Source organism: Haliotis rubra, unplaced genomic scaffold (genome assembly GCF_003918875.1).
Source record: "Haliotis rubra isolate DU_JTF1 unplaced genomic scaffold, ASM391887v1 Scf110, whole genome shotgun sequence".
Classification (NCBI taxonomy): Eukaryota; Metazoa; Mollusca; class Gastropoda; order Lepetellida; family Haliotidae; genus Haliotis; species Haliotis rubra.
The window spans coordinates 1,212,815-1,228,063 of NW_025765004.1; positions in this window are offsets into that span (position 1 = coordinate 1,212,815).

Sequence of the window (15,249 nt, forward strand, 5' to 3'; positions counted from 1 at the left end):
GGATTGTCTGGTCCAGACATGATTAATTACAAACTGACTCCATATAGCTGAACTAATGCTGAGTACAGTGTTAAACAAACAACAAACATTCAGGATCACTGTGTACCTACAGAACCCTTGCACAGACCTTGGAAATGATGGAGAAGTGGGGTGCTGTCCTCAGTGCTCATGTCTCTCATTGGAGGTGTTGGCTAAGGTGGTGGACATCTAAAGGAGATTATTGAGAAAGTATGGTCCTTTTTTGCAGTGAGTCATACAATTATGTTTTTAGTTATAATTCCCAAGGCTTCTTAAGAGAGATAGTTGTCAACACTATCAAATAATGCCATGCCCACGTTCTCACTAACATGTTAGAAGGCATGTTGAAGAACAGCAAGAAGCTATGCAGGCCATGTTTGACAAGTAGTATGGCAGAGAGGGACCAGATGTCCCCAGGCAAGAGGCCAGTATCTGTGGGTCCCATTGAAGAAAGTCATCTTTGACAATGTCATTCTAGGTGCCCCTATTTGGGACCCTTACAAAATACACATTTCAGGCTATCAGCAAGGAGGACTGGACTGCATGCTAGAAAAGGAGGGAGCTGTCGCCAAATAGACCACACACTACGACATGGAGCCTAAAGAAGAGACAAGCTTCTGGTAAAAAGAGGGAATCACCAATACTGAATGCCCGGCAATTGTCTGGAAGACTATCTACCTAACTATGATTATAAAATACCAGTAATCGCCAAAAGGAAAGCCCAGTAGAAGGCAGACTGATGGTATTTGCCAAAACCTGGAATCTCATCCCATCTGATCACTCGGCTTGAAAAGTCCTCAACGAAGTATACACAGTCCACTTCAAGTAATGGTTACGTCATGTTTCCTGATATAAAGGGTGTTGGCGATTCGATATGTAACGTGTGATGTGTCAGAGTCGATTTCGGGTGAAAGCGCCACATGCTGTGATCACGTTTGCAAAATGCCTGCATGTGGGGGTCACCAAATGCTGAATCCGCCACAGAGGCTTGTTCCATTCCTCGTGAATGACACTTTCAAGTTCCTGTATAGTTTCTACATGTGGATTCAGATCTCGACTTCTGGCGTTCCAAGGTACATTGTTGAACATATTCTGACGCAAACTGACCAACACTGGGCGACCTCTGAGAGACGTCCTTGTGTTATCACCCATGAGTACAGGTTGCGAACCGTAGGTACAGATTGTCAAACATTCCCTTTGAGGGCAACATTGCCAAGTTTCATGCTAGTCACACACGCCCCAAAACTAGCACCAAAGGGCACTCGTAATCGTAAACTGTATTCTGGCATCTCCATTCCTTCTTGACGTCTGAAAGTAGCGAGTTTCGTCAGATTTGTGGATTCGTCCTCGTGATGCTGACAGATCGCACCCTACACTAAATGTTCCGTCTAAGCATAGTAGTGGACGTCGAATAGTAAATGGGTATTTCTGCAACGTATTCTCACAGTGTTGGTTGATAGACGGGTTTCTGAATTCTAGTGGCGCCTGAGAATGATGCTGTTCTGTGTTGGTCTTTTCTACACGGTTTGAATTAGGCCCTGTTGTCACCCGCAGCTGGTTGTTTCTGGACATCCCAGTCCAACATTGAAAACTTTACGTCGAAATTTAATTTTGTTTGTACTGTAACTGACTTTAGATGAAACCTGTGTTTGGCAGTCTGTACACCAACTATGTAAATCGATTCTGTGTAGGTTTGTGATACGCCTTAATGCAATACGCCTTACGATGTGTAATGTGCACGTGAGAAACAGAATTGCTTAACAGAATCGTATATGGGAGATACAAACTACGTGATCATTCTCATAGTACCAGTATGGAAATCCACCGCCGTTCTGTCTACCAGAACGTCCAGACAGAAGTAATGCCGCCATCTTCACGTCTAGAAGTTATCGCGCATTAGACACAGACCTTGGTCTTTCTATAGAAGAAAATCTTGTCCTCAGTCAGGAAATCACTTTATTTGGAAGATGTCAAAATGGAACCTAACAGACATTTTGTCATTTCTTTGAGAAAAGGCATACTAACCACTGGAGCTTGCTGCTGGACTGCAAGGCTCACAGGAGTTCCACAACCATCAGAACTCAACCAACTGAGTAGGACGGTACAGAACAACGAACTTTGAACCACGAGTACCGCCACGTCATCATCTCTGAACTGTACTTCGACCGTATCTGGCAGCGATATCGCCACGGAGGAGGAATCATCTTAGAAAAGACCTTGTCTAGTTATCACCCTTACAAAAACAAGCAAAATGTATCAAAATTTACCATTGCTTGACAATGCGACAACACCACTTTCTCGCATTGTTTCCCTTACAAAAGGCAGACTGTACCCATGTGCAGTACCACATCATACAAAGTGTGCAATGATCTCTACACTGTCTGCACGTGTATGTCTCCGTACGCTAGATCATGTGATGCGAAACGACCTATTGCTTGCATACATATACAGATTCAAAATGTCTACAATACTTGTGTGGCTGACACACTGGCCACCAGCGCACACAACCGCACACATTGTTTTGTTTAGTAAAAGCAACTTTCGTTTTAGAACCACTGAAGAGGTAGGACTCATTTTGACATATTATTCAAAGTGAGACAGTGCAACAGACGAATGGTTAGAATGCCGGCTTGTCGCATTGTCTAGGTTGGTTAATTTGTATTCTTTTCTTTTACTTGTTTTTGTAAAGGCAACTGCGCGAAAATATCTCTTCCAGGATTCTATAGGAAACGGTTTCAAATTAGCAGATATATGTTTGGCTCCTCTTTATATCAAATACCCGCGACCGCCTCCGTGGTGAAGTGGTTAGAGCGTCCGCCCAGAGAGCGGAAGGTCGCGGATTCGATCCCCGACCGCGTCATACCAAAAGACGTTAAAATATGGTACTTGTTGGTCCCTGCCTGGCGCTCGGCATTAATGGGTACAACAAGGACTGGTCGGCTCGGAGTCAGTATAATATGTGTGAGTGGGGTATTCATGCTTCACTGCGGCATGGTATCTCAGTGGGCTAGCACTATAAAACCAGCTTCAGTCTGGGCTAGTACAAGCAGCCGCACATACACATACACACGCATGCACGTCGTCATATGAGCGAAATATTCTCAAGCACGACGTTAAATCCAATTTCACCTCACCTCACCTCAAATACCCGCAGCAAAGAAATGTCATCGATTCTAAATTGCCCGCTACCTTAAAACAGAAAGAATCCCAAACATTTTACGAATGATTCCCTCACAACCGTGTCAACACGATTCGAAGTGTGAGACAAGGACGATATTGTTGCTCCACGATAACCACCAAATACGGCAATGTTGAATCAATAACATGCTTCATTTTTCTAAAGACATTGAATTTTGGTTGGATTTGGAAACTCAAATGCTGCTGAAAAGTCCATATTGAATCAACATCAGATGTCAGTGTTGAAATAATGTTACATTTTTGTTTGGTAATTGTTGGTTATTAGCAACATTGACAGACACAGCCCTATGTACAGCACTATATATTCAGTTGGTGTGAACAATCTACTCCATGTCTGAGTTCCACCTTCCAAGACAGCAAGAGAGCTGTGCGAGGACCTGGATTTACAAGGTGTCGTGAGTATACCAGTTTCTCGACTCATGGTTAGGGCGAAATGTGCTATGCTTTGAAAGAGTCCTGTGTGGTTTTTGGTTTGTCAGATATACTTCCAATATTTAAACGATAATAAAACCCTAACACTGTGCCGTTCATCATCGCCTATGATGAAATAATCTGAGGTCATAATACCACATATACGCGTCGTGATTGTTGACGTAAACGCTTAATAATGAGGGTCCTAATACCGCGCAATACTCCACGCCACAAGGGGGCATGCTCAAAGCGCGCACAAACAGCACAACATAATTACACCGGATAGCCCAAGCTGCCTGTTAGACTTTTCCCACCGGGCACCCATTTTCTGCTTGGTGAACAGGCAATTTTGAGCAAACATATTTGCCTAAGGTGTATCACCTGTGTTTTGTTGTGGGGTAGGACTGACGTCCTAGAAACTCTCAGGAGTCAAGCTGCCAAACACGGTCACCAACCAAGGACTCATAGTTGACACATAGTCTTTCTTCTGCTGGTAAGTTCTCATAGCGGCCTGTTTCAATTCTCAGAGGGGCGACACCAAAACGAAACTTCGCAAACGCGCTTCTGTGTGTTTTCGGTATAGGGGGTGTTTAAATATGACTGTGCAGAAATCTTGCTTAAAATGCCTGAATTTGTAGTCATTAAAGACTAGTGTTTTACAGTTCTCACAAGACAGCGTTGTGCTGTTGTTAAGTGGGCAACATTATGTTCCTCCAGGAGCACTTTTATTCTGTGAGGCCAGTTTTTCCTCCTGATGCTATCAGACCATAGAAACGTGGTTTTATTTCTTCTTGTCTCTCGCATGTTCTTGAATCCACTGTCTGGCTACGGCAGACCATTGCCGTACAATAGGAGGAGGAAACCATCCCGAATCTCCGCTTACTGTTAAGTTGGGTGTTTATTTACCTACACCAAGATAGAAGCGAATGGCTCGATGGTGCACTGCGTTGATGCATGAAAATGTAGATGTACCCCAGATTGACGAGCTGTACTTAATAACTGACCACACCATAGTGTCATACAGTTTAGTAAAAACATTAATAGGTAGTCCCAAAAAAACTTTTGGATTTGGATATCACGAGACCGAGAGCTCTACTGGCGGATTTAGCTGCTGCCTTTGCCAGTGAGGAGCACTCCTAGGTACTGGCAACTGTCAACTACTTCCAGAGTCTTATCTCCACAAGTAAACGCAGCACCTGCTCTTGTAACTGAAGGACCCCCTGAAGTGAATAACATTGGATTTATCTTGGGTCACTACCATCTTGTTTGTAGTTCACCAATTGTCAAGATCGTCCTCATTCTCAGCATGCAGTGCTATGTCATCCGCATAAGCTAACGCACTTATACATTGTCCTCCACAGAACACACCTATTCCAACTGCGTTGATATTTTTATGAGGTCATCTATGTACAGGTTAAACAGCAGTGCAGATAATATACAGCCCTGTTTAAGACCTCTGTTTGCGCTGAACCAAGCTGTTTGTAGATAATTTACTCTATACTGAGCATTGAACGTTGTGATATAAAGATCTGATTGCTGACAGCATTCTTCCTTGGACGCCACACTTCATCAGTCTTTCCCATAGTTTATCCCGATATATTCCATCATACGCTTTCTTGAAATCGATGAAGGCTACATACGTAGATTTCCTTAGCAGTTTCCTTGTCTCGATGATAGTTGTTAGTGTTCCTATATGGTCCTGGATGGAGCGGCCGCGGCGATATCCGTTTTGGGCATCACTGATGACGTCATTGCTTTCAGCCAGGAATAGAGTCTGTCATTCAGAACATTACAGTACAGTTTGTACACAGCAGGAGCAAGGTAGACAAATGCTTAGTCTCTGAATATACATAAGTTTGAAAGTAACAAACAAACCCATTTATATTGAAAAGGAGCCCCAGGGAGACCAGAGATTCAGAGGAAATCTAGACTTGCTTTATTTAAGGCTTTAGCACTGCAGAGAGGGCTTGGCAGTAGGGAAAATAATGTGGTTCAGGGACTGTGAGACAGACTAGGAGCAAGGGTCAGGCCCCAGTAACAGAGAGGATCCCTCGCGTCTGACGTTGAGGCTTTGGGTATTGGAGAAATAACTCCTTTATTCCATATCAAGGGCAGAGTCGATGATAAGAAGAATATATTCTAAAGTCTTTGAAGCATGTAGCTGTGCTGGAATCTGATCCACTCCTGGACCTTTTCCGTTCTTTGCTTTCCGCTCTCTTTTAACTTCATCTAATGTAATAAGGGCACTCATGTCATCTTCCTGCTTGGTTGAGATTTCAGGCATGGTGTCTGTACTATCTGGGGGTTCGTCATGGTTGAGCAGCTTCTGGTAGTCTGATCGCCACCGGCCAAGCACGAAATCCTTGTCTGTACAGATCTCCCCGTTTTCATTCACTATCTCCCACGGGATTGCCCTCCGTCTTTCATTCACTATCTCCCACGGGATTGCCCTCCGTCTTTCATTCACTATCTCCCACGGGATTGCCCTCCGTCTTTAATTCACTATCTCCAACGGGATTGCCCTCCGTCTTTCATTCACTATCTCCCACGGGATTGCCCTCCGTCTTCATTCACTATCTCCAACGGGATTGCCCTCCGTCTTTCATTCACTATCTCCCACGGGATTGCCCTCCGTCTTCATTCACTATCTCCCATGGGATTGCCCTCCGTCTTCATTCACTATCTCCCACGGGATCGCCCTCCGTCTTTCATTCACTATCTCCCACGGGATTGCCCTCCGTCTTTCATTCACTATCTCCCACGGGATTGCCCTCCGTCTTCATTCACTATCTCGTCGTTTCTTGTTATTTAGTTCTGACACCGTCACTGAGATACACTCGCTTCTTTGGTAGTCGTGTATTCATTTCATCATGCACAACACTTACCAAGCTATCATAACACTTGTTGATATCTTGATTCTTCGAATTCTTGCTTGTCTATAACTCATCTACTATCTCATATAGTTGACGTGTATTTCTTCATTCACTATCTCCCACGGGATTGCCCTCCGTCTTTCATTCACTATCTCCCACGGGATTGCCCTCCGTCTTCATTCACTATCTCCCACGGGATTGCCCTCCGTCTTTCATTCACTATCTCCCACGGGATTGCCCTCCGTCTTTCATTCACTATCTCCCACGGGATTGCCCTCCGTCTTCATTCACTATCTCCAACGGGATTCCGTCTTCATTCACTATCTCCAACCCTCCGTCTTTCATTCACTATCTCCAACGGGATTGCCCTCCGTCTTCATTCACTATCTCCCACGGGATTGCCCTCCGTCTTCATTCACTATCTCCAACGGGATTGCCCTCCGTCTTCATTCACTATCTCCCACGGGATCGCCCTCCGTCTTTCATTCACTATCTCCAACGGGATTGCCCTCCGTCTTCATTCACTATCTCCCACGGGATTGCCCTCCGTCTTCATTCACTATCTCCCACGGGATTGCCCTCCGTCTTCATTCACTATCTCCCACGGGATTGCCCTCCGTCTTCATTCACTATCTCCCACGGGATTGCCCTCCGTCTTTCATTCACTATCTCCCACGGGATTGCCCTCCGTCTTTCATTCACTATCTCCAACGGGATTGCCCTCCGTCTTCATTCACTATCTCCCACGGGATTGCCCTCCGTCTTTCATTCACTATCTCCCACGGGATTGCCCTCCGTCTTCATTCACTATCTCCAACGGGATGGCCCTCCGTCTTCATTCACTATCTCCCACGGGATTGCCCTCCGTCTTTCATTCACTATCTCCCACGGGATTGCCCTCCGTCTTCATTCACTATCTCCAACGGGATGGCCCTCCGTCTTCATTCACTATCTCCCACGGGATTGCCCTCCGTCTTTCATTACCAACTCCTATCTTCCCGATGCATTTCCAAAACTGACCATTATTTTCCTCACACATATCTTCTATCTCCTCGTACAGTTGTCCGTGATATCGTCTCTTTGCTCTCTGCACACACCTGTCCAACTCTCGCCTCAGCTGAATAAACCTGTGTTTCAGATTTCTTTTGGCCTCTGTGATCTTGCATCTGCACCATGCCCTCTCCGCCCTGCACATTATATTCCATCTCGATGATAGATCATCGTTCCACCATGGGTTTCGGAGTCGTCGTTTCTTGTTATTTAGTTCTGACACCGTCACTGAGATACACTCGCTTCTTTGGTAGTCGTGTATTCATTTCATCATGCACAACACTTACCAAGCTATCATAACACTTGTTGATATCTTGATTCTTCGAATTCTTGCTTGTCTATAACTCATCTACTATCTCATATAGTTGACGTGTATTTTCAGGAGACTGTGGGAAATCATTAGGTGGTTTCTTTGTCAGGGTTATGTCAACCAAATCATCAGTATTTTCACATTCGGGAACATTCTGGTGGAGCTCCATCTTCCATACAAGCATAGAATGGTCTATCTTCAACAAAACATCTCCATCGATTGCTCCAACACAACCCGCTTTCTCCACTATGACGTGAGCTCTTATGCACTGGACCACGCGCTCGTCCTTATTCCGGACAAAACAGAATATCTTTGTAAGTCAATATTTCATCGCCTGTGTCCCAATATTGCTAAACCAAATGTCTACATCTAAAACATGACGTAACTATTTAAATCACCATCGTTTGGAGTGTGGTCTAAATCTGTTGCTGCTGGGTGAACTGAATCATCACCGACTTTATCGATGTTACCTCTACTATTGTACAGTTTTCCTAGACATTATTGAGAAAATAGTTTGTTTCCAAATACTGATAATAGAATTTTAAAATAGGTGTTCCATTATGTAGTGGGGTACTCAAAATGGGAGGCAACTCTTGTAGGCTTAAAGCTTACATGCAACGCAAAACACAATTTTGCAGATTCTGATACCTTTCGGTATGGACTTACAGTAACAAGTAGCAAATTCAACTTATAAAGTTAAAAAATAATGCGATGAAAAATAGCCCGCGAAATCGGAGTTCAAACGATTCACTAAAAACCCAGCCTGGGTGAAAAGTGGTTTCAACAGCTGTGCTGCGCTGCGCTTATAGCGCATGCGCAGTGAATAGGTTCGCGCGGCATGAACCGGGATGCCCGGATTATAAGGTCGTGAGCAGGAGCAGCCTGGTTCCCTGGGTCTGTTGCGCCTGCGCTAACGCTCCGACACTGACCCAGGCAACCACTGCCGAATGGCGGCCTTCACTGCAGGGAGACGCGCCATACATTTACTATAGGAAAATCCGAGAACGGGTGGTTAGAATTTTTTCATAGCATTTTCATCGATACTATGGGAAAATATACGTCACCAGAACAACGGCCATCGTTACTTTCAGTGTACAAACACGTTATTTAAGCAGTTTCGAGACATGAAAATCGTCGTTACATTGGCGATATGTAAACAATTACACACAACTTATTTTCATCACCGACATGTACTTTGACATTTCGTGTCAGCTCGCTATTGCCACGAAATCGTACATATAAAACATGGATCTGAACGACCACATTGATTGAATATAGTTAGCATCTTTATTTTAGCAAATGTGATAACGAAAATATCGCCGATTATGTCCCGTGTCTTCCATCGTTTCAGGGTACAGTCTGTAGGTTTGGCCGATATATTTTTCGATCGCCTTGTGAAATTACAAGGTAAAATGTTTTGGATGGATGATGTTAATGACAGGGTTTGTCATTCTGATTTTCAGCCTCTACAAAACAACATGAAACAGTTAACAAATATACCAATATCATTCAGAAATGTTGATGATTATAATAAACATGTGGAATGAAATGATCTATATACAAAAATACACACTCATATACAGCTCAAAACAATGAATTTGGTACTTTAAATTACAAAACTGAATATATGAAAATACATGGTGTGATCAATATGTTAAAACATTGGTTTAACATATATGTGAAAAAGAACGTTTTAGACAGATAAACATTCCACTATTTGTGAACTGTTGAATTAAGGGTATGAGAGTATACATTTGCTGTACATTGATTATTTTGAGCATGATAACCCTGGTGTTATTAGAATAGATCTGATACAAATCATCTGATGTCAGCAATTTTTCAGTCAGATATCAGTTACCTAGTTTGGTTAAATGCTGCTGTGGACTCTTTTCTTTACTTTATTATACTTTACAGCAGTGCATACATACATAATTCAACTCACCATCAGTGATTTTGCTTTTGAATTTTGGGTAATTTGCTCTGTACCAGTCCACTATTGTCATTTTATTTTTTAAAAATCAAAAGTTTATGGTGTGTATTTTGAAATCTTTAAATAGATATTGGGTATTGTAAACTTATTTGGACTAAAGCACTAACTACTCTTGGTGCACAGAGTAAAAAGGCTGTTATGGCATTGTACAGATGTCAAAAGAAAGTTGAAAATAAGCCATGTCAAGATTAATTATGATATTTAATGCTATGATTGGTCCTATAGTGTGTAATGGTGCAGAAGTATAGGGGACCTCATATTGTAAAAATATTGAAGACGTACAGCATAAAATGTGTAAACGGTTTCTCAAAACAGCAAACAATGCTCTGGTTTGGGGAGAATGTTGCAGAACCCCTCTCCAACTTGTGCACATCACAAGCCATATAAGGTATTGGTGCAGGCTACTGTATTTGGGTGAACGCAAACTGCCTCGCGAATGCCGTACCACATGGGCTCCTCATATTAAAAATATTCTGTTTTAGACTCATTCATATTTAGAATATTCTGATTTGAATATGTGCGGTTAGCACAAGATGTGAAGATCATTTGACAACCTACAACAATCAGGGTGTAGTTCTATCAACAGTTTATCTGATTTCTTCTATTAACAGCATTTTAAATCACTGTTAAATGTGGAAAAGAATTTTACACTCCCTATCCCTGTACACCTAAGACTATCCATGGCTCTTTTCAGATGTAGTAGGTTTAAACTTCCAGTCGGTTTTGGAAGATACGCAAATGTCCCATACCCTGAATGACTGTAAATATTGTATATTAAGGGGAAGATCTTTTGTTGAAGATGAGTTTCATATGCATGTATTGCTTGTATGTGAGCATTACTCAGCCATAGGGGCGGTGGGGTAGCCAAGTGGTTAAAGCGTTCGCTCGTCACACCGAGGACCCGGGTTCGATTCCCCATATGGGTACAATGTGTGAAGCCCATTTCTGGTGTTCCCCGCCGTGATATTGCTGGAATATTGCTAAAAGCTGCGCAAAACTAAACTCACTTACTCACTCATTATGTATGTGTCTTAAACAATTATATATATAAAGTCTGTAACACACTGTAACATTTTTTATCGGATCGATGATCATGCTGTTGATCTCTGGATTGCCTAGTCCAGAATGGAACAGAACCGAGTGCAGCCGTAAACAACACCAACCAACATCATTTATCGAAATTCTTTCATCTGAAAACTTCGACAGACAGACAAGACAACTTTGATATTCTATATAACTCATGTCTATATTTATATTAAACAGCTAAGGGAATTGTAATAGAATGGCTTCATTGGCATGCGTGTTCATGCAATCAAAGATAGTCTGTATTAAATTGTCTGTTTATTGTGATTGTAATACCAACAGGTTTCAAAACTGAATGTACCCCATTCCCCACCCCTCTCCAACCCCAGATATAGCTACAGTGTTTTTATGTAATAGGAAATGGACACATTATGAAATATTAATAGCTGTTTTTTACTAAACATGTCTTTAACAAACATGAGCCCCATTTGGGAGTATTATGTATCAGTTTGTTTTAGACAATGCACACTTTCCTTTTTATGAGTGTGCTCTTTCAAAACAAGCTAAAACACATACAGTTATGAATATTTCATAATGTGTCCGTTTTCCTATTATATACAAAACTGTACCTATATATGGGGTGGGGAATGGAAATGTTATATATAATGGTCCGATGGGTAATCGACTTCCTAGTAGAATCACGCAGATGTTGCCATACAATGACTATTGTTAAACTTTTTAAGATCAATGCCTATTGCATTACCGTGATCAGCCAAATGTTATATTGAAATGATATATGCCAAATGGATACAAATAATAAATAGGCCTATTCTTCTATTATTATTCCATTTTTGAAAGCACATATATTGTTAAAAAAACATTGTTGAATGAATCATTTATGTGTTTCAAATGTATTAGAAATAATTATTATTAATTATATAATGTGGTAACAACCATTTTCTAGTTACTATTACTGGGCGTTCAGTTTATTTTCAATACACAAAACAGGAGAAATGGGGGCCAAATCATCGAATTACACGTGATCACATTTGCTAAAATAAAGAAAACTATATTCAAGCAATGTGGTCGTTCAGATCCATGTTTTATGTGTACGATGTCGTGGCAATAGCGAGCTGACACGAAATATCAAAGCACATGTCGATGATGAAAATAGGGTGTGTGTCATTGTTTACATATCGCCAATGTAACGACGATTTTCGTGTCTCGAAACTGCTTAAATAACGTGTTTGTACACTGAAAGTAACGATGGCCGTTGTTCTGGTGACGTATATTTTCCCATAGTATCTATGAAAATGCTATGAAAAAATTCTAACCACCCGTTCTCGGATTTTCCTATAGTAAATGTATGGCGCGTCTCCCTGCAGTGAAGGCCGCCATTCGGCAGTGGTTGCCTGGGTCAGTGTCGGAGCGTTAGCGCAGGCGCAACAGACCCAGGGAACCAGGCTGGAGCAGGAGTAGTCTTTTCTTGGTTGTGTACACAAACAACAAATAGTAAATAATCTACTCGTTACATAAAAGAACCTTGATAAAGATATAGATCTACCCAGCTATGTGTCAACCAGTGAGGCGTTCGACATTTCAAGACGGAAAACCTTACTCGGAGTAGGCTTTGATGTGAGCTATTCTTTAATGTTTTGTTGATATCTCACAGGCGCGAGCTTTTTATATGTCATGACAGTAGATTACCGATTTAACTGTTCATATAATTTCATTTGACTATTTCACCACTCGTTCTTCTTACCGAGTCATTTTCTCAGTTCGATACTCAAAAGCAATGTCATTATTTAGCATTGTCAGAATTTCTAACTGTGATATAGATATGTCGTTGTCACAGACAAAACTCAATGTCTGTTTTATTGACACCTATGTGTCTGCCTGCCTGTCTTCTAATGACAATATTCAATACACAACCTCGATCACTGACCACATGCAGTTTGAACTTAACACCTATCAGGCTATACACCATAAACAAAACACATTGATTTATGGCCCGAGCACACGAGTTCGGTCTCTGTCACATTATGTAATTACACAGACAGGCAGGTGTGATACTTGTACACATGACATGTTATGATGTCTGTTGACTGCAAAATGTTAAACACAAAAAATGAGCAAAAAACCAACATCTCTATACACACACAAAGAGTCCTGAGCGTATCGGAAAATGAACCAGCCAGTGAAAGTTCTCGTTACACTTAAGTGCACACCCACCCGCTCTGACTGGGTTCGGTATCCCGGGTGCTTCGTTTCGACAGTAGTAGACCCAAGTACAAAATACTTTCGATTTGCGATCGTACGCTTATAATTTTGTTTATTTGTTTTTTCATAATCAGCAATGTATATTATATGTCATGAATAAATGATAATTGTTTTTTAATTATGTTTATCTTGTTGGTTGCATCTAAGCTTTAAGAATGAACCTTACAACATCAAGAGTTATCTCCCCTGCTGTAGCAGACCGCTTCCTTTGTTGACATGGCATATTTGACAGCAGGATAGAAAAGAGAGCTGGTTCTACGTAGATGATTTTGAAAGGGGTGTGACTAATGCAAAAGTGTTAGCTGGTAGACATGACATTCTTCTGTCTACAGCATACAGAACTTTGAAGAATATTCACTCAGAAGTTAGGACTGAACACAAAACAGGGGCAGGGAGGCCAATGAAGTTCAGTACTACGGATCGCCGGCGACTTGGTCAGATTGTGAGTAGAGGAAAATTGAAAAGCGTTGAGAATATGAGAACTGAGATGAGTAACAGAGGAAGTCGTCAGGTATGTAATGGAACCCTTAGACAAGAAGTAGAAACAAATAACTGATTGAAAAAGCGTGGAATTCCCTCAAAATTGATGAAAGATGCACGAAGAGAAAGACGTCTAAACTGGTGTAGGGCTCACGAAAATCAAGATTGGGATAATATTTTCTTTTCCGATGAAAATTCTGTCTGGCTTTTTCCAAACTGTATGAAATTAGGACAAAACGGTCGTGGTCGTGAATCCTATCTTGCAACGCCCAAAACATAGCCCGAAATTTCACATGTGGGGTGGGATACATCACGTAGAGTGACGCCGTTGTGTATTTTCACTAAGAATTTGACGAAGGCACGATATATTGACATCTTAAATGATCACTTCCTTCCAAGGGCCCAAACACTGAAGATAATTGGATTTTCCAGCATGGTAACGACCCAAAACACACTACGGGCAACACAAGACAGTGGTTGTCGGACGGAAATGTTCAAGTTTAGACTGCCAAGCTACAGCCCAGATGATAACCCTATTGAAATGTGTGTGGAATAATGGAGTTCAGCGCTATGTAAGTGGCCTTATCATCGTTATCATTATTATAGCATCCCCCTTCCCTATATGTATGTAAAACACTGCGCCACGCCAGCCGAAGCGGACTACAATCAGAGATATGACCACATGATCAGTGGTCCTGGCACGTCTATGAGGGATGCAATTGTTGCACGCTGAATTCCGGCGCCTTAAGCCCTGTTCGCATGGAACCCAATTTGCACATGTGTAAACTTGCACCCTAATGTATATTTACATACGTATGCAAAAGCAAATTTGCTATGCGTTCGCATGATGAAAAAGGGGTGTGTGTATTGTTAGGTGAGTAAACAACTTGTTGCCATGTGATCATTCAGTCTCTAACCTTTGCCATGGAAGGATACTGAAGAAGATTTAGGAGACAATTCCCTTGTCAGTTTAGTGTGGCTCTGATTGGTGGAGTGTATCATGATAGAAGAATGTATGGAAGATTCACAGACCAACAACGTGGTGGGAGCATATCTACAGCAACGTTAACGGAACAGACACAGAATGGATCAAGAATTTTCGAATGCACAGAAACCAACCTGTTTGAAATACTCCATAACCAGTTGAAAGTCTACCTTCAACCGCAAGATGAATGAGTAGGTCCCCAATTTCATCAGAGGAAAAGCTTGAAGTAACTTTGTATTGGCCGCCTCTACTGGAGAATACCGTACTGTGGCTAACCTGTTTGGCGTGGGCAAATTAACAGTATATGACTCTATACGCCAAGTATGCCAGATCCTAGGTCACATGCAACCAAAAATCAAACATAATTAAAACACAATTATCACTTCTTCATGACATATAATATGCATTGCTGATTATGAAAAAACAAATAAACAAAATTATAAGCGTATAATCGCAAATCAAAAGTGCAATATTTTGTACTTGGGTTTACCTCCCTAGAAACGAATCAGCCGGGATACCGAACCCAGTCAGAACGGGAGGGTGTGCACTCAAGTGTAACGGCTGGTTCATTAGCAGATGCCGCCTTCACGGGTCATTGTGTGTGTATATATAGAAAGTTGGGTTTTGTAAA